General features: G+C 42.2%; 1 protein-coding gene across 1 annotated transcript in view; it reads right to left on the bottom strand.

The window, feature by feature from the left end:
* LOC145415010 (protein MON2 homolog) overlaps positions 1-23343 on the bottom strand; it is a 1148323-nt gene that overhangs the window by 376399 nt on the left and 748581 nt on the right. The window lies entirely within an intron of this gene.

Below are 23343 nucleotides of genomic sequence, written 5' to 3'. Positions count from 1 at the left end.
CCCCCATGGTTACCATATACTTCTCTCTCTCTTTTTCCTTTGTATAAAGGAACAATTATACCCGATTTCCAGTCCTCTGGAACCCTTCCCTCTTCCCAAGCCAATCTACACAACTTCCATATCCACTCCACAACAATCTCACCCCCATACCTAAGCATTTCACCAAACACTCCATCAATTCCTGGGGCCTTTCCCAACTTAATCTTCTTCATCGCTTCCACTACTTCCGCCCTACTGATCTCTTCCTCCCTCCTCTCATCTCTTCTTCTCCCAGCCATTCCCCAACCACTTATACTCACACTGCTCTCACTCTCTACATTCAACAAATCCTCAAAGTGCTCCTTCCATCTCCTCAATTTCTCTCTCTTCCCCATCAACAATCTATTATTCCTATCTTTCACTCCCCTACTATTTCCCCTTTCACACTGCCTTACTTTCTTTACCTCCTTCCAAAACAATTTCTTACTCTCCCTCCATTTCACACTCAGATTCCTCCCAAACTCTTCATCCACCTTCTTCTTCCTCTCCTTCACCAGTCTCTTAACCTCCCTTCTCCTGCTCACATATACCTCTCTCTTCTCTCTCTCATCTTCTCCTCTACCTCTACTCACTAACCATTCACTATATGCCTTCTTCTTTTGTTCTGCAGCTCGTTTCACCTCATCATTCCACCATGCTGTCCCTTGCACACCCTTGCATCTCCTCCTCACTCCACAAACCGCCTCACACGCTGCGCCTATCTCTTCCGTGAATATCTTACATACGTCTTCCACCCCTTCCATCTGCTCTAGCTCATACCTTCCCAATCTTTCTTCCACTATGCTCTTATACTCTGTAATTTTCTCACTATCTTGCAATTTCTCCACTCTTCTCATAGAAGCTGCTTCCTCCTGTCTTCCCCTTCGTCTCCTCAACCACTTTCTTTGCATCTCTACCCTGGCCATCACTAAGTGATGGTCCGAGACTCCATTCCCCCACCCTCTCCACACTCTTGCATCCAACACTTGTCTTCTCAATCGCTCATCCACATACACGTAGTCTATCATTGCCTTTCGTTCAACAAGTTCACCATCCATCCTCCTCATTACTCTCCATGTATACTGGTGGATCATCTTATGACGAAAGTAGGTGTTGGCTATTGCCAACCCCTTACAAGCACAGATGTCCACCAAAGCAATACCATTCCCATCTACTTCAGCTGGCACACCCCACTGACCAACCACTCCATCCACTCGTACATTCCCAACTTTGCCATTCATGTCTCCAATCTCTCAAACTTGTCCATGCATGCTTCTACTCTTGCCCAAAACTCATCTTTCACTCTTCTCACTCGATCCTCTGTTATTATCATGCACCTGAGGTGGTTTCTGCCAACAATGATGGTGCAAAATCTGAAGTTTCTGATCGGTTTGAGGGATTCAGAGATAAGGCCCTACTCAAGGAGTTAATCCCAGAAGGTGGAGACCATTAACTATCCACTCCCTAGCATCAGAACCCCTAACATATCCCAGGTCTCTATACGGTACGTGTTTCTTCTTTACTGTGCCCTTTTCATCATTTTCTATTAGCCCATCCACTCCTATGTGTGTTTCTGTTGCTAACCAAATTGGTATGTATCAATATTCCTGGCGGGTCCCAAACTTAGGAGCTAATTGGGAGCATGAATTTTGCTCGCTAGCTGAATTCCCGTTAAACGAAGTGAAGAACTTATGGGAAAAATAGGGTTAGGGAGCAAAGCCGTAGCAAGGGCCGAACAGGGTAGTACTCCCGAGGGGAATGGGAATGCTGGTGATAGGGAGAGCTGGAGCTCCTGTTTCACTAGCTATCTAACCATCCCCCTTTGCTGACCTTTTCAGTGTGACAGTAACATGGAGAGTAGACCAGCATACTCTCCCAAACATTTCCTCTAACTATCTATGCACTACACCACATGCACTTTACATTTCACACAACGTATCCCACTACGTTACAGGGGTTGGCACCAGCAAGGGCATGCAGCCAGAAAACTTTGCCCCAGCTACCTAGTGGCGGACTAGTGGCAGAGCAAAGCCTCCAAACAACCTCCCCCCAAACCACCAAAACTGACTTTCTGATCATTTATAGCTAGAATAAGAGGTTAATACAAGAAGGTAATACACCTGAAATACAAAAACAGCATTCATATAAGCAGAATAACATATGGTAAATTATAGGTAAAATAGGGATGGGGTGAACAACCAGCCAAGTAACCTCCACCAACACCTGTGACAGACAATTTTAAATGGGAATAAAGGATTAATACATATGAGTGATGAGTTTTCTGTGAATGTTGGTGTGCATCAGGGGTCAGTCTTGAGTCCCATGTTGTTTATCATGGTACTTGAAGCCCTTTCACGTGACTTTAGAAATGGACTCCCGTGGGAGTTGTTGTATGCTGATGATTTGGTGTTGATTGCAGAGAATGAAAGGGAGGCGGAGGAAAGGTTTAGGAAGTGGAGAGATGGTATGGGGTACAAGGGTTTAAGGGTAAATGCAGATAAAACAAAAGTGATGATATCTAGGGTTGGTGGCGGTCCTGTCAAAGACAAGGGAGAGTGGCCATGTGCAGTTTGCCACAAGGGCGTGGGAGGTAATTCCATCTTGTGCAGTGTGTGTGATAAATGGGTGCATAAGAGATGTAGTGGTATCAGAGGTAGACTGCGAGATAATGCTGATTTTATGTGTACGGCGTGCCGGGGTGAGCAGGTGGAGATTGTCAGACGTGAAAGGATTGAACTTGCTGGTGAATCTCTTGAGTGTGTGGAAGAGTTTTGTTATTTGGGAGACATGTTGTGTGCTGGAGGTGGGGCTGGAGCTAGCTCTGTGGCTAGGGTGAGAAGTGGTTGGAAGAAGTTCAGGGAGCTCTTGCCTCTCCTGACATTGAGAGGGCTCTCCCTACGTGCTAAGGGGTCTTGTATGAAGCATGTGTTAGGAGTGTAATGCTGTATGGCAGTGAGACCTGGGCAGTGAAGGAGGAAGATATTCGCCAGCTCAGACGTACAGAAATGACAATGATTAGGTGGATGTGCAGTGCGTCCCTGCGTCCAAGGCCTGGAGGGGCTGGGTTTACAATGGAAGAGTTGAGAGGTAGGATGGGACTGGAGTGTATTGGTGTTGTGAGGAGGAGAGGTAGATTGAGATGGTTTGGACATGTGGAGAGGATGGGGGATGATAATTGGGTGAGGAAGGTGAGAAGTGTTAATATTGGGGGGGACATTAAGTGTGACCTTAGGGTTAAGGGACTGAACAGGGAGGCTGCAATGCATCGTGCAGTGTGGAGAGCCGCCATTAGGTGACCATGGCCGACACATGCAAGCATGTTGGAGCCTTTAAAAACGAAACAAAATACAAATACCCTAGTATTGCTTCTCAAGCTGGGATTTTGGGGGATTTTACCTGCTTGTTAAACAGGCGGTGATGCAAATTTCAAGACCTCATATTTGCAAATTCTCATTATGCAGTTGCTCATTAACTGGGACTTGCCAATATAATCATCCGATTTCTGTACGTTTGTTGGCTTGTTTGTTATGGTAACACAGCAAAAACGATGCAATGCAGCACAATTCTTGTTAGAGCAAGGTACCGTTAAAATGCTCTAATTTAAAGAATAAAGCAGTTTCCTGTCCATCGGGCCACAAGTTCTGAAGTTATGACTCATTTCTGGTCTTTTGACATCGAGCAGAGGCAACCAAAGGCAGCCTATAAGCAAGTGTATTTAGTGGGTCTAAACTCTTGTAAAAGGGAAAATTTGGGCTTACCTTTGGGATGTCCAGTAACAAATAGGAAAATCCCATGTTCTGTGCTTTCATTATTATGCAGTAGACATGGTACTAATTACAGTATGCATGATGACCATGGGATCACTGTACTGAACAATCACATGGACATCACACAACACTGTCTCACACCAACACTGATCTAGAACCTTTCACTTAGATGCCCATCTACCCTCATCCACACATCAACACCATTATAAAAGGTCTTAACAGCACTGAACAGTTCATCATCAACACCATACATAAGCAAAGCCTTCCACAATTTTTCTCTGTTTATCTCGTATTCTTTTCCCTGACCCATAAATCCCATAAAACGTTACAGTCCTTCTCACAAGCTTTCTCCACTACTTCCCTCAGTGCCAATATTTGATCAACAAATCCTCTACCACTTCTAATGCCACCCTATTCATCACAATAAGTTTTGCACTCACCTTCCTTGTCTTTATTATTGTACTGGGGTATAATCACAGAATTTTTCCACCCTGTTGATTAAGTTTCACTCATCCATGCCTTCTTACATATCTAAAACAAACACTTCCTTCCACTCTCTCCACTGCACAAAGTCAACTCTCCATACACCTCATCAACCTCTGCTGCTTTCATTAACTGCTTCACAGCATTCTCCATTTCTGCCAATGTTACCATCCAGGACTCTCTGCACACCACCAAAACCATTTATGTTTACTGTCACTCTGCCCACACTATTCCCATTCATCAATGTTTTGAAAAGCTCTTTCCATCTGCTCCTTATTTCACTTCCACTGGTAAGTGTTCTGCCACTTTTATCCCTCACAGTCTCATACTTCTTTCCACTTTCACTTTCAATACAGTACTACATTTTTACACCTATTTCCAAAGCAATTTTCTGTTTTCACTGTAATCTGCATTCATTTTTTTTCTGAGAGCATCATATAATTTTTTATTTCTCTTTACTGGACTCTTTGCATGCTTCTTACTCTTAATGTTTCTCTTCTTCTTTCATTTCAACCCCTTTCCTGCATCCACTAGCCACTTCTTCCTCTTTTTCTCCACTGCTCTTTCAACCTCTTCATTCCATCATGGTGTACCTTTCTTCTTATTTGCTAACCTTTCAACATCACACACCACTTCAGTATTCCTAATTAAACATCCCCTATATCCATGCCACAAGCTGTCTATATCCATTTGCTGGCAGTGTAAGTTAGTAGCCTATTTACAATGTTCATCATTATTAACAAGCATGAAGGGAGACAATTATTATTCAATGACAAACAGTTATTACACTGCATTTGGATAGCTATTTAGAGTGGTAAATCCTACACTCAGTCTAAGCCTGACAACTAAATGGTAGTGAATAAAATATGATAAAGAGAACCTCAAAAATTTGTGGCAAGTTAGACCCTTGGAGAATGCCAAACTTGCCATAACCCAGTATCCTTGGTGCTTAATTGGTATAATTATTAAAATGTATTTTTTTAAACAAATCACTGAGTTCAAAGATTCCTGATCAGTATTTTTAGTTAAACAGGAAATAAGGGTGTTAAAAAAAATAAAAACTACATGCAAAAAATGACAAGGAGAAAAAGCGTATTTCTCCACTGTCCGTGCATCCATCCATCATCCAATCCTATGTTGCCCCATAAGGAGCACAGGAGCCCGGGGCTGGGCAAGTTGGTCCTGACATTTAAGATGAGAGTGACCAGCCTCACTCATCCCCAAGTTGTATTAAGTGAGCAATAAACCCCTACCACCCCTTGGATATAAATATGCACCAGCTCAATCCAGCTGGAGTGCCTAAATTACCCACTAAAGCACCAGGCACCATAATTTGGTTATATGGTTACCACCCAGCACAGTAATGGTTTCCTGGTGTACAGGAAACCATTTGGCTTGTCAATCACTATAGAGTCACCCATAGGAGGAAGGAAGAGGAAGGAATGAAGGAAAGAAAGACAGAAGAGGGAGTGTAAAGTCACCCAAAGGCAGAAGGAAGAGGAAAGAATGAAGGAAAGAAAGACAAAAGAGGAAGGAAGGAAGGAAGAGAGGAAAGGGCAGACACCCAAAGGAGTACAACATCGCGTCAGTTGGTGAGCACCCCCACCTAAATATAAATTCATGTTTAGGTCTTCTTTACTGCCTAGTGTAAGAGAAAAAAATAAAACCTAATATCCCCTTAAAATTGAATATGTTTTTCTTCATCTGTGGGTAACAAGGTAACAATAATTATTATTATAACTGACAGGAAGAGAAGGAATAAGAGGCAAACATGTATAGCTCCTACCTTGTGTAAGTCATTATTTCCTTACTAATAGCATTTTCATTCTTGTGACATCCTTAATGTTCCTACATTACAACCAAAGAATTTGATATTCAATTGTTTTTCCTCATCTGACCTTCTCATTAGACCAACTGCTGTAAATACATTAGGAATACACAGGACTCTGGGGTATCCTGCTCATGAAGCAATATGCTCATTCAAAGTAGAAAACATATCTTATAATGTTACCCTCTAATATATAAGTGCCTCTAACTGTTCATTTGAAATAATTCTCAATTTGAAATACTATAAAATTTATGGGATGGTATGACATAACGAAGGTAAAGAATTTGTACTTTATATACACTGAAATTTCACTGAGCATCTGGCAGTACAGGGAGTCCACAGCAATATGAAACCCTGCCATCACTTCCTGGGACTATTGAACATTGGGCTAATTGGTTCCAGACTTTTGAGACCTATAATTTCCTTCCACACAAGGACATGCATATTTTATTTCCTATATTCATCTATTTACTTTTGCAAAGATAAATCTCCATCAACATGAGCCTTTGTAACAGATTTTTCATGTATGTTATCCACAGATTGCATGCCCATGTGAGAGAAAAAAAACAACTACAGCACTGCCCTGAAAAGCAAGTGCTGTGAGTCTAGAGAGGCCAGTAACATCAAAGCAATGGCAATGCAAGCCAGCCTCATATTACCATGGAAACTTGCCTATCCTACTTCTAACTCAGCACCACACTACATCTGTGTGTAGGTCCTAAGTCAGTTTGCAGTGGGTGTATATATATAGAGAGAGATAGAACATTCAAAACCTGTTACTATATATGCAACTGTATTGGTAGTTCTGGACACATCATATTGTACTGCTAGTGCAGTTAACTTTCAAAACAAATGACTGGTATATTCTCACTCAATATGATGTAAGCTCTTTCTGCATTAAGCCCCTCTTGACTAACTAGCTGGCATGAGTGAGCGGGATGATTGAGATATCACAGTAACTCCCTTGAAATAACTCTTAAAACACCAGTCTGCCCCAACATTGGAATGAATAGTAAACAGGTGCTGAGATAAATTTATCTATCTATTGCCAGACGCCTCAATCGCGTTTGGAGTGGCTTCAAACAAATCGCCTCCACGTCATCCTGTCCCTCGCCATTTCACTGCCCTGCTTCCAACTCACACCCCTCTCTCTCATATACCTCTCCACCCCATCCCTCCATCTCATCCTCGGCCTCCCCCTCCCTTTCCCCCCTTCCACCTCACTCACATACACTCTCTTTGTCAGTCTTTCACCCTCCATCCTCTCCACATGGCCAAACCACCTCAGTGTATTCCTCCTAACGCTTCCTATCACATCCACATACACACCACAGCGCTCCTTTATATCCTCATTTGTCAGCCTGTCTCTCCATGTGAGGAGTCCACAGGCTCCTCTTAAATAACTCAGTTCCACTGCTCTCACTCTTGACTTGTGTCCTTCCAACAACGTCCAAGCTTCACTTCCATACGTTAGAGTTGGTATCACAATACTGTCATGTAGTAACTTTTTCACTTCCATGCTCACTTCCCTGTTTCTTATCACTGCTTTCAAGGAACCAGCAACCTTTCTTCCCTGTTGTACCCTTTCAAGCACTTCACCCTCCAAACCTCCATCCTTACTCATCACACTACCCAAGTACTTAAACATACTCACATTTTCCAATTCCCGATGTCACTAACCGAGGAAAAACTGCCACTCTTCACCAGATTATTTAATTTTCGACATCAAAGTCGGTCAACTAAACCCCGTTCATTTTTTGTGCCCTCTGTGTCACTAAAAGGAAGGGAGAAATTATAACAATAATATTTTACTCACTGCTACAGGGAAGAGAGGCTGTAATATAGTCAGATAGAATCAAAAACTGATGGGCTGAGTCTACCATCTCGGTTTCCTTCCTTAAATATCGATGAGCTTTATTTTACATCCATTTCATGTATTTGTCCATCAAAACAAAAATAAATAGTGTTCTGAGAAGCATGTAACGATTCTTCGTTAAGAATTATTAGCTCGACACGGTTGAAGATCGATCGTTACGATCACAAACAATAACAAACTCACGTGTGTCTGCTGCCTCGATGGACCTGTTGTACAAAGATCATGGAAAACCGTTGCATAGAAAAATGGACAGTGTCTAGACTGAAGTTTTTCATGAAGTTTAGAGGAATACCCTGTTCAGGATAAACCATCAGCGTGTTGTGGTGACTTTCTGTACGGTATTTTGGAGCCCTCAGCACTGTCAGATTTTGGCCGACGGTCTCGTCTCTGCACGTTTTCGGCTTTAAACATTGTACGATTTTCGTATGAAAAACTGTGCAGATTTTCTTCAGCATTTTGGGGATGAAGCATTGTTCTTTTAGAAAACTAACTTATATGGGTTTCAAACAAAAGATGCAGCTAGAGACTTGTAAATATGTGATGAATGCTGTCACACGTGCTGTGCTTTCACAGCTTCTATGGTAACGTTTTCCTGCATTTATTGCATTAAAGCATATCTAGGAAGTTAGTATAACTACTAAAGAATAACATCATGAAGAGCTTACACACAGTATATCAATAACTATCACGGGAGAGATTTTTTAAAGATATTCGACTTCTGTGGTCTCTGCATGAGTAGCCTGACTTCCATACTGAACTAGCTGACAATCAGTGGCAACTCTTGAGTTAGTGACGGTGGGAATTCCTCACCATCCAACCTCGCTGTACATTCACTGACTTCACCTTTGTCAAAGATCATCACTTTACTCTTACCTACATTAACCTTTAGATTCCATTTCTTACACACTCTCCCAAACTCATTCACCAAGCCCTGCAGCTCCCCTTTGTCATCACTCAACAACACAGTATCATCTGCAAACAACAGTACAGGGAGTTTCCAAACACTACCCCCTCTCACCTGGGCCACTCCAACATCCACTACCCTACCTTGTACCTCTTTTATTACCTCATGCATGTACAGATTGAACAACCATGGAGACATGACACATCCCTGTTTCAACCCAACCTTCAAAGAGAAAAATTCACTCAGTTCACCATCTGCACGCACTGCAGCCTTAGCACCCTCATACATACTCTTCACAGCATTCAATAACTTCCCATCTACTCCATATATTCTTAATACTTTCCACAATCCTTGTCTATCCACCCTGTCATATACTTTCTCCAAATCCATGAAAGCCACATACAACTTCTTTCCCTTCTCTAGAAACTTTTCCACTAAAGATCTAAGAATGAATATCTCATCAACACAACCTCTTCCCTTCCTAAAGCCTCCCTGTTCTTCTCAACTAATTCCTCTGTTATTTCTCTAACTCTGTCAATAAGTATCCTACCATACACTTTTCCTATTATTCTAAGAAGAGAGATGCCCCTATGATTACCACACATTTCTTTTTCCCCTTTTCCTTTGTACAAGGGAATAATTATACCTGACTTCCAATCCTCCGGGACTCTACCTTCCTCCCGGGCCAATCTCCACATTTTCCACATCCATTCTATTACTATCTCTCCCCCATACTTCAGCATTTCACCACACACTCCATCAATTCCCGGGGCTTTCCCCAATTTAACTTTCTTCATTGCTTCCACAACTTCTATCCTACTGATTTCTTCCTGTCTTCTCACCTCCTTCCTCCTCCCAGCCATTCCCCGGCCACTTATACTCGCATTACTTATATCCTCTATGTTCAACAATTCCTTAAAGTGTTCTCTCCATCTGCTCACTTTTTCTCCCTTCTCCACTAGTAATCTACCATTTTTATCTTTCACTCCCCTGCTAACTTCACTGCCACCCTGTCTTACTCTTTTCACCTCTTTCCAGAACATTTTCTTACAGTCCCTCCACTTTACACTCAAGTTCCTTCCAAATTCCTCATCTGCTCTCTTCTTACTCTCTCTTACTAATCTTTTCACCTCTCTCTTTCTTTCTACATATAACTCTCTCTTCCACCTCTCAACTTCTTCCACACCACTATTTCTCATCCATTCATTGTATGCTTTCTTCTTTTGTGCCACAGCCTGTCTCACCTCTTCATTCCACCACGCTGTTCCTTGTACAGCCCTCCGTCTTCTCTTTATCCCGCACACCACATCACATGCTGCACATATTTCTTCTGTAAATATCCTGCACACACCTTCTACGTCCCCCATCTGCTCCAATTCATATTTGCCCAATCGTTCCTCCACTTCTCTCTTATACTCTGCCTTTTTCTCATCCTCTTGTAACCTTTCCACTCTCCTTACAAATACTCCTTCTTCCCGTCCCTCCCTTCTTCTATTTCTCCATCCTAACTGGACCTTGATTCTGGCCACCACCAAGTAGTGGTCAGAAAGTCCACTCCCCCAACCTCTATAAGCTCTTGCATCCATTACACATTTTCGCATCCTTTCATCCACACACACATAATCAATCATTGCCTTCCTTTCATTCAGTTCACCACCCACCCTTCTCATCACTCGCCATGTATACCTGTGGATCATCTTGTGCCTGAAGAGGGTATTGGCTATCACCAACCCCCTCCCAGCACAAATGTCCACTAACACACTGCCATTCTCATCTATCTCAGCAGGCACACCCCACTCACCAACTATTCCATCCACCTTCACATTCCCTACTTTACCATTCATATCACCAATCAAAAACACTCTCTCATTCCTTCGAAACTTTCCATGCACACTTCCACATTTGTCCAGAACTCTTCTCTCACTCTGCTTACACAATCTTGCGTTGGCGCATACACACACACAATTGCCCACATTTGTATTCCAACTTTCAATCTTACCCACACAATCCTTGTACTCAAATATTATGAGATGGATATCTGTTTTTGGAAAATTCTAAGTGAAGTATGCATTTTTAATTGCTGGTGCTGCAAGGAAAACAGCTAACAGTGAGGGACTGATAATGGGAGAAGAGGGTAAAGACAGTTGTCTAGTGACTGGGAGGCTGCAGTATTACTAAGGCATAACAATGGATGTTTTCTCCATACTCGATATGTTTTGAGATGAATGGTTGTAGTAAATTCTGATCAGTGAAGTATGCAATTTTAATTATTGATGCTGCTAGGCAAACGTAGCTGACAGTGAGGGAGTGATACTGAGAGAAGAGGGTAGAGACAGCTGTCTACCTTGTTCCCAAACTGCCTCACTGTATTGAACTTCAGCTGTAAAACATTGTAATTTTTTTGTTTAGTGTGTATTTACAAGTGCTGCATTTTTATATTATTTGTGGACGTATTTAAAGGTTAGCAACAGTGCATAATTAGTGATGGTAGTAGTCTGATATGACACTTGAGTGAAGACACTGTGGGGAAAATTCCGCAACACCAGAGCTGTGGAGTATGATGGGGTTCTTTTAGGATAAATGGACTGATGTGAATGTTCATTGTCCCTTATTTTTGTATTCTGTTTGTACTGTCTGTAATTTTAATCAACATACAAGCAATTGATCTGGAGATAAATAGTGCATTTCTACTTTTAATGGCCTTTATAACCACCTCACACATCCACCATGATTTAGAGGCTCTTGAGCTGGAGTAACAGGCTCAGTAGAGCCTTCTTCCAGAAATCTACGGTGAGTTAATGTGAATCTATCTTTTCATCAGTGAATGAAAGAACAGATTTTACTGAATTCATTTGTGGTTTTAAATTCATAAGAATTTAAAAACAGTGATTATATCTATTTACTAATACATAATACTAAACCACACGCACTTTACATTTCACACAACGTATCCCACTACGTTACAGGGGTTGGCGCCAGCAAGGGCATGCAGCCAGGAAACTTGGCCCCCCCTACCTAGTGGCGGACTTCTGGGGGGAGGCGTGGCAGGCATAGATCATGGGTCCAGGGCGAGATGGGGCTCGGGCCTGTGCTAGAGGGTACAGGGCATTGAGATTCCCAGGCTGCCGCCTCCGCCCAATAGAGAGGGGCCCAAACCTGGGAGTAGCACCCCCGGAGGCTGCCCTATCAGTGGGTGTATAATGGCGGGATAGTTGCAGTGCCAAGGCGCGCTTGGAGGGTGTCCCTGCAGCTGTCCTGGCAGGGTGCCCCGAGGCCACTACCACAGCCACTGGTAAGCTGGTGGGCTAGGGGTCTCAGATAAATTGCCTGGACCTGGGACTGTGCAGTGAGTGGGACCTGTGCTATGTCTGTCCCCCTTTATTAATACTGAAGATGACAAAACAAAATAAGTTTCAAAGCAAGCCTGAGGACAGTAAATCACCCATGGGGATGAGGGTGGGTTCATGGAATGTGGGAAGTTTGAGGGGAAGAGCAGGGGAAGTCGTTGAGGCATTCAGTAGGAGGTGGGTGAATGTGGCGTGTTTGCAGGAAGTCCGGTACAGGGGTGGATCAGCCAGATTGTTGGGAAGGACTGTTGCTATAAGTTGTTTTGGCAGGGGGGGGACAGACGGATATGGAGGTGTTGGTGTGATGGTTGTGGAGAAATGGGTGGAATATGTTATGAATGTTTTGAGAGTAAGCGATAGGATATTGGTGGTGAAAATCCTGTTGGGCAGAAAGATAACTGCGATTATATCGGCATACGCTCCACAGGCAGGATTGGATGAAGCAGAGAAAGATAGATTTTGGGATGATTTAATACGTGTAGTGGGTGGTATGCGGGATGATGAGAGTGTGATTTTGGGAGGGGACTTAAATGGTCATGTAGGTGAAGTAGCACAAGGTTATGAAGGAGTGCATGGGGGATGTGCATATGGTATAAGGAATGCAGAAGGGGAAATGATACTGGAGTTTGGGGAGGCAGGAAAGGAGACAGTAGGTTAATTACGTATAAGTCTGGGGGAAATAGCAGCCAGATAGATTATTTTCTGGTTAGGAGGGCCAATAGGAGGTTAGTGAGGGACGTTAAAGTTATAAGAAGTAAGGAGTGTGTGCACAATATTGATTTGTGATATGGTGCTTAAAGAACAAGTGATGAAAAAGAGGACTTACGTACCTAGGAGGAAAATATGGAAGCTGAAAAACCAAGTAGTAAGGGATGCCTTCTATAGCGAGTTGAGGAGAGTAGTGGCTGAACAAGGAGCTGTAGACAGAGGCGTTAATGAACAGTACAGAGCCCTCAAGAACAATTTCATGAGAGTTACTGATGTAATATGCGGTTGGACAAGAGGCCCACAAGACATAAAGTAACTTGGTGGTGGGATGAGGGTGTAGAAGCTGCAGTTAAGGAGAAAAGAAGGTTTTTCCGGGAATGGAAGAAGGGTGGTAGCAAAGAGGAATATTTAGCTGCCAAGTGTAGGGCTAGAAGAGATGTATACAGGGCAAAGTCTGAGTCACAGAGGCTATTACTTGATAACCTAAATCATGGGGAAATGAAAAATATGATATTTAGGGTGGCAGGTCAAGTGAAGAGGGATAATCGGGATATTATATGTGAGCAGTGTGTGAAAAATGATGAAGGAAGGGTAGTGGTGAACAGTGAGGATATTAAAGATGCATGGAGAGAGCATTATAGCCGGTTGTTGAATGGGGAGTTTGACTGGGACAGAGAAGGTTTGGAGCCAGCAGATCCAGTGTCTGGCCCTTGGCCTTTGACTGATGCTGCTACTGTAAGTGAGGCAATAGGCAGGAAGAAGGTGGGGTAGGCAGCAGGTGTGTCTGGGTTGACTCTCGAAATGTTGAAGGCCTCAGGTGATATAGGGGTGAGTTTAGTCACTGACCTAATAAATAGGATTGTTTATGAGTGTGTTGTCCCAGATGACTGGCTGAAAAGTGTAATTGTAAATGTGCATAAAGGGAAGGGTGATGCCCTGGAAAGAGGAAATTATAGAGGAATAAAGCTTTTAGATCAGATAATGAAGGTAATGGAGAGAGTTTTAGAAGATATGATTAGAGAAAGAATGAATATTGATGAGATGCAGTTTGGGTTTATGCCAGGTAGGGGGACCACTGATGCCATATTCATTGTTCGACAGCTTCAGGAAAAATATATTGGTAGGAGAAGGGATCTTTATTTTGTTTTTGCTGATTTGGAAAAGGCCTTTGACAGAGTCCCTAGAGAGGTGGTGAAGTGGGCAATGAGAAAGCTTGGCTTGGAGGAGTGGCTGGTTAGGGTGGTTATGGCTATGTATGTAGGTGCTCACACCAAGGTAAGAGTGAATGGAGATTTGAGTGATGAGTTTTCCATGAATGTTGGTGTGCATCAGGGGTCAGTCTTGAGTCCCATGTTGTTTATCATGGTACTTGAAACCCTTTCACGTGACTTTCGAAACGGACTCCCGTGGGAGTTGTTGTATGCTGATGATTTGGTGTTGATTGCAGAGAACGGAAGGGAGGCGGAGGAAAGGTTTAGGAAGTGGAGAGATGGTATGGGGTACAAGGGTTTAAGGATAAATGCAGATAAAACAAAAGTGATGATATCTAGGGTTGGTGGCGGTACTGTCAAAGACGAGAGAGAGTGGCCATGTGCAGTTTGCCACAAGAGCTTGAGAAGTAATTCCATCTTGTGCGGTGTGTGTGATAAATGAGTGCATAAGAGATGTAGTGGTATCAGAGGTAGACTGCGAGATAATGCTGATTTTATGTGTACGGCGTGCCGGGGTGAGCAGGTGGAGATTGTCAGACGTGAAAGGATTGAACTTGCTGGTGAATCTCTTGAGTGTGTGGAAGAGTTTTGTTATTTGGGAGACATGTTGTGTGCTGGAGGTGGGGCTGGAGCTAGCTCTGTGGCTAGGGTGAGAAGTGGTTGGAAGAAGCTCAGGAAGTTCTTGCCTCTTCTGACACTGAGAGGACTCTCCCTACGTGCTAAGGGGTCTTTGTATGAAGCATGTGTTAGGAGTGTAATGCTATATGGTAGTGAGACCTGGGCAGTGAAGGAGGAAGATATTCACCAGCTCAGATGTACAGAAATGACAATGATTAGGTGGATGTGTAGTGCGTCCCTGCGTCCAAGGCCGGGAGGGGCTGGGTTTACGATGGAAGAGTTGAGAGGTAGGATGGGACTGGAGTGTATTGGTGTTGTGATGAGGAGGGGTAGATTGAGATGGTTTGGACATGTGGAGAGGGTGGGGGGCGATAATTGGGTGGGGAAGGTGAGAAGTGTTAATATTGGGGGTGGGGTTATGAGGAGGGGTAGATTGAGATGGTTTGGACATGTGGAGAGGATGGGGGGTGATAATTGGGTGGGGAAGGTGAGAAGTGTAAATACTGGGGGTGGGGTTATGAGGGGTAGACCGAGCAAGATATGGGACGAGGTCATTAGATGTGACCTCAGGGTTACGGGACTGAACAGGGAGGCTGCAATGGATCGTGCAGCGTGGAGAGCCGCCATTAGGTGACCAAGGCCGACACATGCAAGCATGTTGGAGCCTTTAAAAATGAAAACGAATGAACATTCTCAGATTATTGTATGAATGAAATCAGACACCCCACAAACATAAACAGTGTTGAGATGGCCTCGTGGATCGAAGCCACGTTTTGTTAAGCAGGTTTTTTTTTCGTTTCTCTTTTACTGTACCATTCTTTGTACATAAAAAAAGAAAAGAAACCAAAGGCAAATGAACAGTACTGAACAGATTCTGAAAGGTGAGTGTGTCTGAGTAGTAATGGCTCACATCAAGAAACCTTACTGCAGTCTTGGCTGGGGCAAACTTTTTTTCACAGAACTGCCCTGCCACAATTGGAGTGTGTCTTTCACAATGCTGTGTCTTATGGGCCACGAAATACGGTACTCCATATATTCTTAAAAACTTTCCATATTCTTTGTCATGTGCTTTCTCCAAATCCATGAAGGCCGCATACAACTTCTTTCCCTTCTCTAGAAACTTTTCCATTAAAGACCTAAGGATGAATATCTGATCGACACAACCTCTTCCCTTCCTAAAACCTCCCTGTTCTTCTCCAACTGATTCCTCTGTTATTTCCCTAACTCTGTCAATAAGTATCCTACCATATACTTTTCCTATTACACTAAGAAGGCAAATGCTCCTATGATTACCACACAGCTCCATTTCCTTCGTACAGGGGAATACTTATACCTGACTTCCAATCCTCCGGGACTCTCTCTCTCTCCCTCTCCCCCCCCCTCTCTCTCTCTCTCTCTCTCTCTCTCTCTCTCCTCTCTCTCTCTCGCTCTTCCTCTCTCTGTGTATATATATATATATATATATGTATATATATATATATATATATATATATATATATATATATATATATATATATATTGTTACATAGCCTATGATTTCATCATCCTTTGTGTAATTCTAACGTACAGTATGCTGCATGTTTGATCACGAGCGTGTTCTACCTCACTCCCCCCCCTCTCCCCTTATAGTAGAGTAAGTCGTTCTTTCTGTTGTTCAGAGCAGGATTGTCAACTCTTTGTCCCCTATGGCTTCATTTGCGCGTCCTTCTTACAAGTTGTATCAAGCTCTGCCGGCCCCTATATAATGAGCTCAGTCTCTGCATTAATTGCCACTTAGATCTACTCCTCATTTTGTTCACATCTCTGTCCTCCCCTGTACAGTTCTTATTATTGTGAGTGCTCAGGAAGTCTCCAACCATCTAGCAGCTGTGTAATTTGAGTATACCTGTTACTGCATTTTTTCTTGTACTGTGTAGCGTAAGGTGTTAATTCTTAGGCCTAGTAAGGTTTTTGTGATTCATGTGTTTTGGGTGTCAGCCCTTATTAATAATATTTTGTATCTGTAATAATATATCTTGCATTCACTGAGTATTATCTGGTTTTCTCATTTTATCAGGGCTGACTTAGATAAATTTACTCTTGCTAATTTTGTGTTAATAGAGGCTATTGCAGTTAACCATATATTTAACCTGTTTTTTGCCATTACATTATCCTTATGAGTCCTGGATGTTTTATTGTTAGTTTGAGCATTAAACTTTAACTTGTAATTTTACCTAACTCTTTTGTTTTGAACCTGGAACTTTACGGGACAGTAGTGATTTTTAGTATTCTCACTTAAAGTGTACATTATCTTTCTCTGTTCTGTAACATAAATTTGGCGACCTCTTATCAGGATATTCAGGATAGTATCATAAGGATATTGGTTGATATTTTTGTGACTGTGATTTATTCATGATGTCTACTATTACTACGCTTGATGAAGCCAAAGATTTTTTGTCAAATGTGCAAACAGTGTGTGATGTAGAAAACAGAACAAAGAATGAACTTAAGCTTGTTGCTCAACAACTGGGAATTGCAGTTCACTCTCATCATTCTAAAGATCAAATTGTTGGCATGATTAATAAAAGCTTGTTTAATGTAACTCCTCCAAATAAGCAAACGCAGATTGAAATAGCTAAGTTACAGCTAGCTCTGCAGGAGGCTCGTGTTAAGGAAGCTGAGTTTCAGGCTCGTGCTAAGGAGGCTGAGTCTCAGGCTAAGGAGGCGGAGTCTCAGGCTCAAATTCAGGAGGCTGAATTTCAGGCAAATGCTCGCATTCAGGAGGCACAGGCACAGGCTCAGGCACAAATTGAACTAGCTAGGATTCAGGCAGACCATGAGTATCGCATGAAACAATGTGGAACTGGATCATCTAGCTCTGATGATTTCGATGTGGCTAAAAATGTTAAACTTGTCCCTCCTTTTAATGAATCTGATTTAACAAAGTATTTTCAGGTTTTAATTGGCCCAAAAAGTATTGGCCAGTACTCCTTCAAACTGTTCTCACCGGTAAAGCTCAAGTAACTTATGCATCTTTGCCGCAGGATCAATGTGATAATTATGATGTAGTTAAGAGCTTGATTCTTAAGGCCTATGAGCTTGTTCCTGAAGCCTATAGAGTAAAATTTAGGACAACTTATAAGCAAGATAAGCAATCCCATGTTGAGTATGCAAAAATCAAAGAAGATCTGTTAGAGCAGTGGTTAAATTCTAAGAATGTGGATTCTGATTTTGACAAATTTAAGCAGATGATTTTGCTGGAGGACTTCAAAAGGTGTATTAATAAAGATGTAAGCCTATATCTTGATGAGAGAAGAATAGATAATTTGTCTGATGCTGCAGTTTTAGCTGATGAATATGTTCTCACTCACAAGAGATATTCTAAAGAAAAAAGGAAAGCTGAGAGTAAGTACGTTGCCTCTACTCAGAGTACAGGTAACAGGAAAGAGAATAAGGATGATGTTTCTCAGGAAGTAAATACCAGCTTAACCTCTAGATTTCAGAAAAGTAAATGTACTTATTGTAGTAAGCTTGGTCATACTATGGAGAAATGTTTCAGGAGACAGCGTGATGTGAACAAAAAGGAGTCTTTAAATATTCAGTCAATTGGTCTAGTGTCCACCCTTGAGAGTTCCCAGAATTCTTTAACTGAGTTAACTGAACCTGCTTTGAGGGGTAAATTAAATTCTCATGATGGAGCTCCTCTTTTGAGCAGTAACGTGGGTGACACTCTCAAGAGTTCATGTGCTAATTTCCTGTCTGATGGTTTTGTCAGTCCACTGGACAGTAATGACAGGAAATCAGTTAAAATATATCGTGATACAGGTGCTTGCCAATCCCTTATGCTGACCAGTGTTCTAGGCTCTAATGTTAATTCCTCTGATGAAACTGTAATCTTACAAGGTGTAGGGAATAATTACTTCTCTGTCCCTCTGTGCAGAGTGAATTTAGAGTCTGGTTTTGTTAATGGTTCCGTTATGGTTGGGTTGGTTGAGACACTCCCAATGTCAGGTGTAACTTTCTTACTTGGAAATGATATTGGTGGAAGTCAAGTGTGTCCGGCTCCTCAGTTGTCCAGTGAGCCAGTGGCTGCGGCCCAGGATTGTGATGTCCCTGATGTGTTCCCTGCATGTGCTGTCACTAGGGCTAAGTCTAAAGTTACTGGTGACTTAGAGGATAATGATGATGATGATGATGTTATCCTAGCTGACACTTTTCTTGCTAATTTGGACCACTCACCAAATGAGGCAGTACCGCGTAGTGTTGATAATTTGTCTCGTCAAGAGTTGGTTGAGTTGCAGGTTGCTGACCCTGAGTTGAAAGGTCTAGCTAACTCTGCTTGCAGTGAAGAAGAGTCAGCTGGTGCTTCTATTTGTTATTATATAAAGTCAGGAGTACTTATGAGGAAGTGGAGACCCCCAACAGCATCAGCCGACTGTGAATGGGAGGTTGTACATCAAGTTGTCATCCCTTGTGTTTGTAGGCAGGATATCATTAGAGTGGCTCATGATTCCAGTCTGCCAGGACACCTTGGAGTGAGGAAGACTGTGGCATGCATTTTGAAACACTTCTACTGGCCAGGTATCTTCAGGGATGTTTCCTGGTATTGTAAGTCTTGTCACACCTGTCAAGTTGTGGGAAAGTGTAATCAGACCGAAAAGGTTGCACCTCTAGTTCCCATTCCTTCTTTTGAGGCGCCATTCACCCGTGTGTTGGTGGATATTGTGGGCCCTCTTCCTAAGACTTCTTCAGGATTTTCTTATGTGTTGACCCTGATTGATATGGCTACTCGTTATCCTGAAGCCATTCCACTTAGAAATATCTCAGCAAAGAACGTGGTTAAGGAAATGCTAGGGTTCTTCACAAAGTTTGGTCTGCCCAAGGAGGTACAGTCAGACCGGGGAAGTAATTTCATGTCAAATGTTTTCAAGCAGTCTCTGAAAGAGTTGGGCATCACCCAGATCACGTCTTCAGCTTACCATCCCCAGACCCAAGGAGCGCTGGAGAGATATCATCAAACACTCAAATCGATGCTCAAGAAATACTGTTTGGAACATCAGAAAGACTGGGTAAAGGTCTTCCATTCGTTGTATTTGCCGCAAGAGAATCTCCAAATGAATCACTGGGCTTCTCACCTTTTGAACTACTGTTTGGCCATGAAGTAAGAGGACCCCTTAAGCTACTCAAGGAATGCTGGCTGTCGGAGGAACATGAGGTCAACCTGCTGGAGTATGTGATGAAGTTCAAAGAACGACTGTCCACTGCTTTACAGCTGGCGAGAGAGAATTTAGGAGCTGCTCAGGAGAAGATGAAGACTTGGTATGATAAGAAGTCCAGGTTACGCCACTTTCAGCCAGGAGATCAGGTTTTGATTCTGCTACCGGTGCATAGGCAACCTCTTCAAGCCAAGTTTAGTGGTCCTTATTTCGTGGAGAAGAAACTCAGTGATATCAACTATGTCATCGCCACACCAGATCGTAGAAAGAACAAGCAACTTTGTCACATCAACGTGCTAAAGTTATATCACAGGCGGGACGAAAATAACCCAGTCTGCACTGTAGCTGTTCCACCCGAGTCTGCAAGTGAAGCTCTCCCATGCAGCATGAGTCTGAGTGATAGTTTGGGGAAGAATCCTGATATCATGAATGATCTCCAGACTAAGCTTTCTCATCTACCTCCCGAGGAAAGGCAGGAGTTTTCGGCATTACTGCAGGAGTACCCGCAAGTGTTCCGTGCCACTCCAGGAAGAACCACTGTGTTGATGCATGATGTCGATGTTGGAGACGCAAAGCCAATTAAATTGCCTCCTTACCGTGTGAACCCAGTGAAAGTTCCTCTCATCCAGAAGGAGCTTGGCTACCTGTTGGACCACAAGATGACTGAGCCCTGTCAGAGTGAGTGGAGTTCTCCTGTCACTCTAGTCCCTAAGCCAGGTGGGTCACAGCGGCTTTGCATCGACTACAGACGTGTTAATCAGATAACCAAAACAGACACTTACCCTCTCCCTCGCGTGGAAGATTGCATAGACAAGATTGGAAAGGCTAGGTACATATGTAAGTTTGATTTGTTAAAGGGATACTGGCAAGTACCTATGACTGAACGTGCTAGGGAGATCTCATGTTTTGTAACACTAGGAAAGACTTTTGCATGTTCTGTAATGCCATATGGTATGAAGAATGCACCAGCCACATTTCAGAAGCTCATGAATGTTGTAACAGAGGGTTTGGCAGGGTGTGTTGTTTATACTGATGATGTATTAATCTTCAGTGACAACTGGAAAGATCACCTATGCCATGTCAGTAAATTTCTTGAGCATTTGGTTCAGGCTAATCTTGCAGCTAATTTATCAAAGTGTGAGTTTGGTCAAGCTAAAGTTCAGTACCTTGGGTATGTAATTGGTGATGGACATGTTGCACCACCAGCAGCTAAGGTTCAGGTAGGAAAGAGCTACAAAGATTTTTGGGAATGGTAGGTTATTACAGGAGATTTGTTCTTAACTTTTCAATTCTTGTATCACCACTTACAGACCTACTGAAAAAGGGAGTTAAATTTGTCTGGACCGATAACTGTGAATCCTCTTTCACCAAACTTAAAGCTATCCTATTAAGTCAGCCAGTGCTCGCTACTCCAAATTTTGCTAAGCCTTTTAAGATGGCTGTTGATGCAAGTGATACAGGAGCTGGGGCTGTTTTGCTGCAAAGAGGATGATCAGGGTATTGAACACCCTGTATCTTATTACAGTAAGAAGTTCACTCCACCTCAAAAGAACTACTCAACTATTGAGAAAGAGCTTTTGGCCTTGATTTTGGGTTTACAGCATTTTTCATTTTATTTGTGTTCTGGTTTTAACCCCATAGTCATTTATACCGATCATAACCCACTGAAATTCCTTAGTAAGTTTAAAGATAAAAATCAGAGATTGACAAGATGGAGTCTACTTCTTCAGGAGTATTCATTAGACATACAACATGTCAAGGGGAAAGAAAATGTTATTGCAGATTGCTTATCTAGACTTTAGACAGATTGTTTTAGAGTAATAAGAAATTTCCTTTGTAAATTTCTTTTTCTTTGTGGGGAGGTGTTACATAGCCTATGATTTCATCATCCTTTGTGTAATTCTAATGTACAGTATGCTGCATGTTTGATCACGAGCGTGTTCTACCTCACTCCCCCCCCTCTCCCCTTATAGTAGAGTAAGTCGTTCTTTCTGTTGTTCAGAGCAGGATTGTCAACTCTTTGTCCCCTATGGCTTCATTTGCGCGTCCTTCTTACAAGTTGTATCAAGCTCTGCCGGCCCCTATATAATGAGCTCAGTCTCTGCATTAATTGCCACTTAGATCTACTCCTCATTTTGTTCACATCTCTGTCCTCCCCTGTACAGTTCTTATTATTGTGAGTGCTCAGGAAGTCTCCAACCATCTAGCAGCTGTATAATTTGAGTATAACTGTTACTGCATTTTTTCTTGTACTGTGTAGCGTAAGGTGTTAATTCTTAGGCCTAGTAAGGTTTTTGTGATTCATGTGTTTTGGGTGTCAGCCCTTATTAATAATATTTTGCATCTGTAATAATATATCTTGCATTCACTGAGTATTATCTGGTTTTCTCATTTTATCAGGGCTGACTTAGATAAATTTACTCTTGCTAATTTTGTGTTAATAGAGGCTATTGCAGTTAACCATATATTTAACCTGTTTTTTGCCATTACATTATCCTTATGAGTCCTGGATGTTTTATTGTTAGTCTGAGCATTAAACTTTAACTTGTAATTTTACCCAACTCTTTTGTTTTGAACCTGGAACTTTACGGGACAGTAGTGATTTTTAGTATTCTCACTTAAAGTGTACATTATCTTTCTCTGTTCTGTAACAATATATATATATATATATATATATATATATACCTGTATATATATATATATATATATATATATATATATATATATATATATATATATACCTGTATATATATATATATATATATATATATATATATATATATATATCCAGCCATCCATCCAATCCTACGATACCCCAAAAGAAGCATAAGAGCCCGCAACTAGGCAAGCTGGTCCTGACATTTAAGATGAGAGTGACCAGCCTCACTCATCCTTGAGTGGCATTACATGATCAATAAACCCCAACCATCTCTTGGATATAAACCTACACAGGCTTAGTCCAACTGGAGTGCTTTTATTACTCGCTAGACTACCAGGGGCCATAATTTGGTCATATGGTTACCACCCAGTATAGTAAATGGTTTCCTGGTGTAAAGGAAACCATTTGGCTTGTCACCCATAGGCAAAAGGAACAAGAAAGAATGAAGGAAAGAAAGACAGAAGAGGGAATGTAAAGTCATCCATCAGTAGAAGGAAGAGGAAGGAATGAAGGAAAGAAAGACAGAAGAGGATGGAGGGAAGAGAAGAAAGGGCAGACACAAGAGAGCAGCACTACATCAAGTGAGCGGATGGCAAGAACCCCCACCTACCACATTATCTCTCTCTCTCTCTTTGTCTCTCTCTCTCTCTCTCTCTTTGTCTCTCTCTCTCTCTCTCTCTCTCTCTCTCTTTGTCTCTCTCTCTCTCTCTTTGTCTCTCTCTCTCTCTC

Source organism: Coenobita brevimanus, chromosome 101, assembly GCF_032717465.1.
Source record: "Coenobita brevimanus isolate Jiangsu-jjx chromosome 101, ASM3271746v2, whole genome shotgun sequence".
NCBI classification, from domain to species: Eukaryota; Metazoa; Arthropoda; class Malacostraca; order Decapoda; family Coenobitidae; genus Coenobita; species Coenobita brevimanus.
The sequence above is the reverse complement of the archived record's forward strand: the minus strand, read 5'-3'. Positions and strand labels throughout refer to the sequence as shown.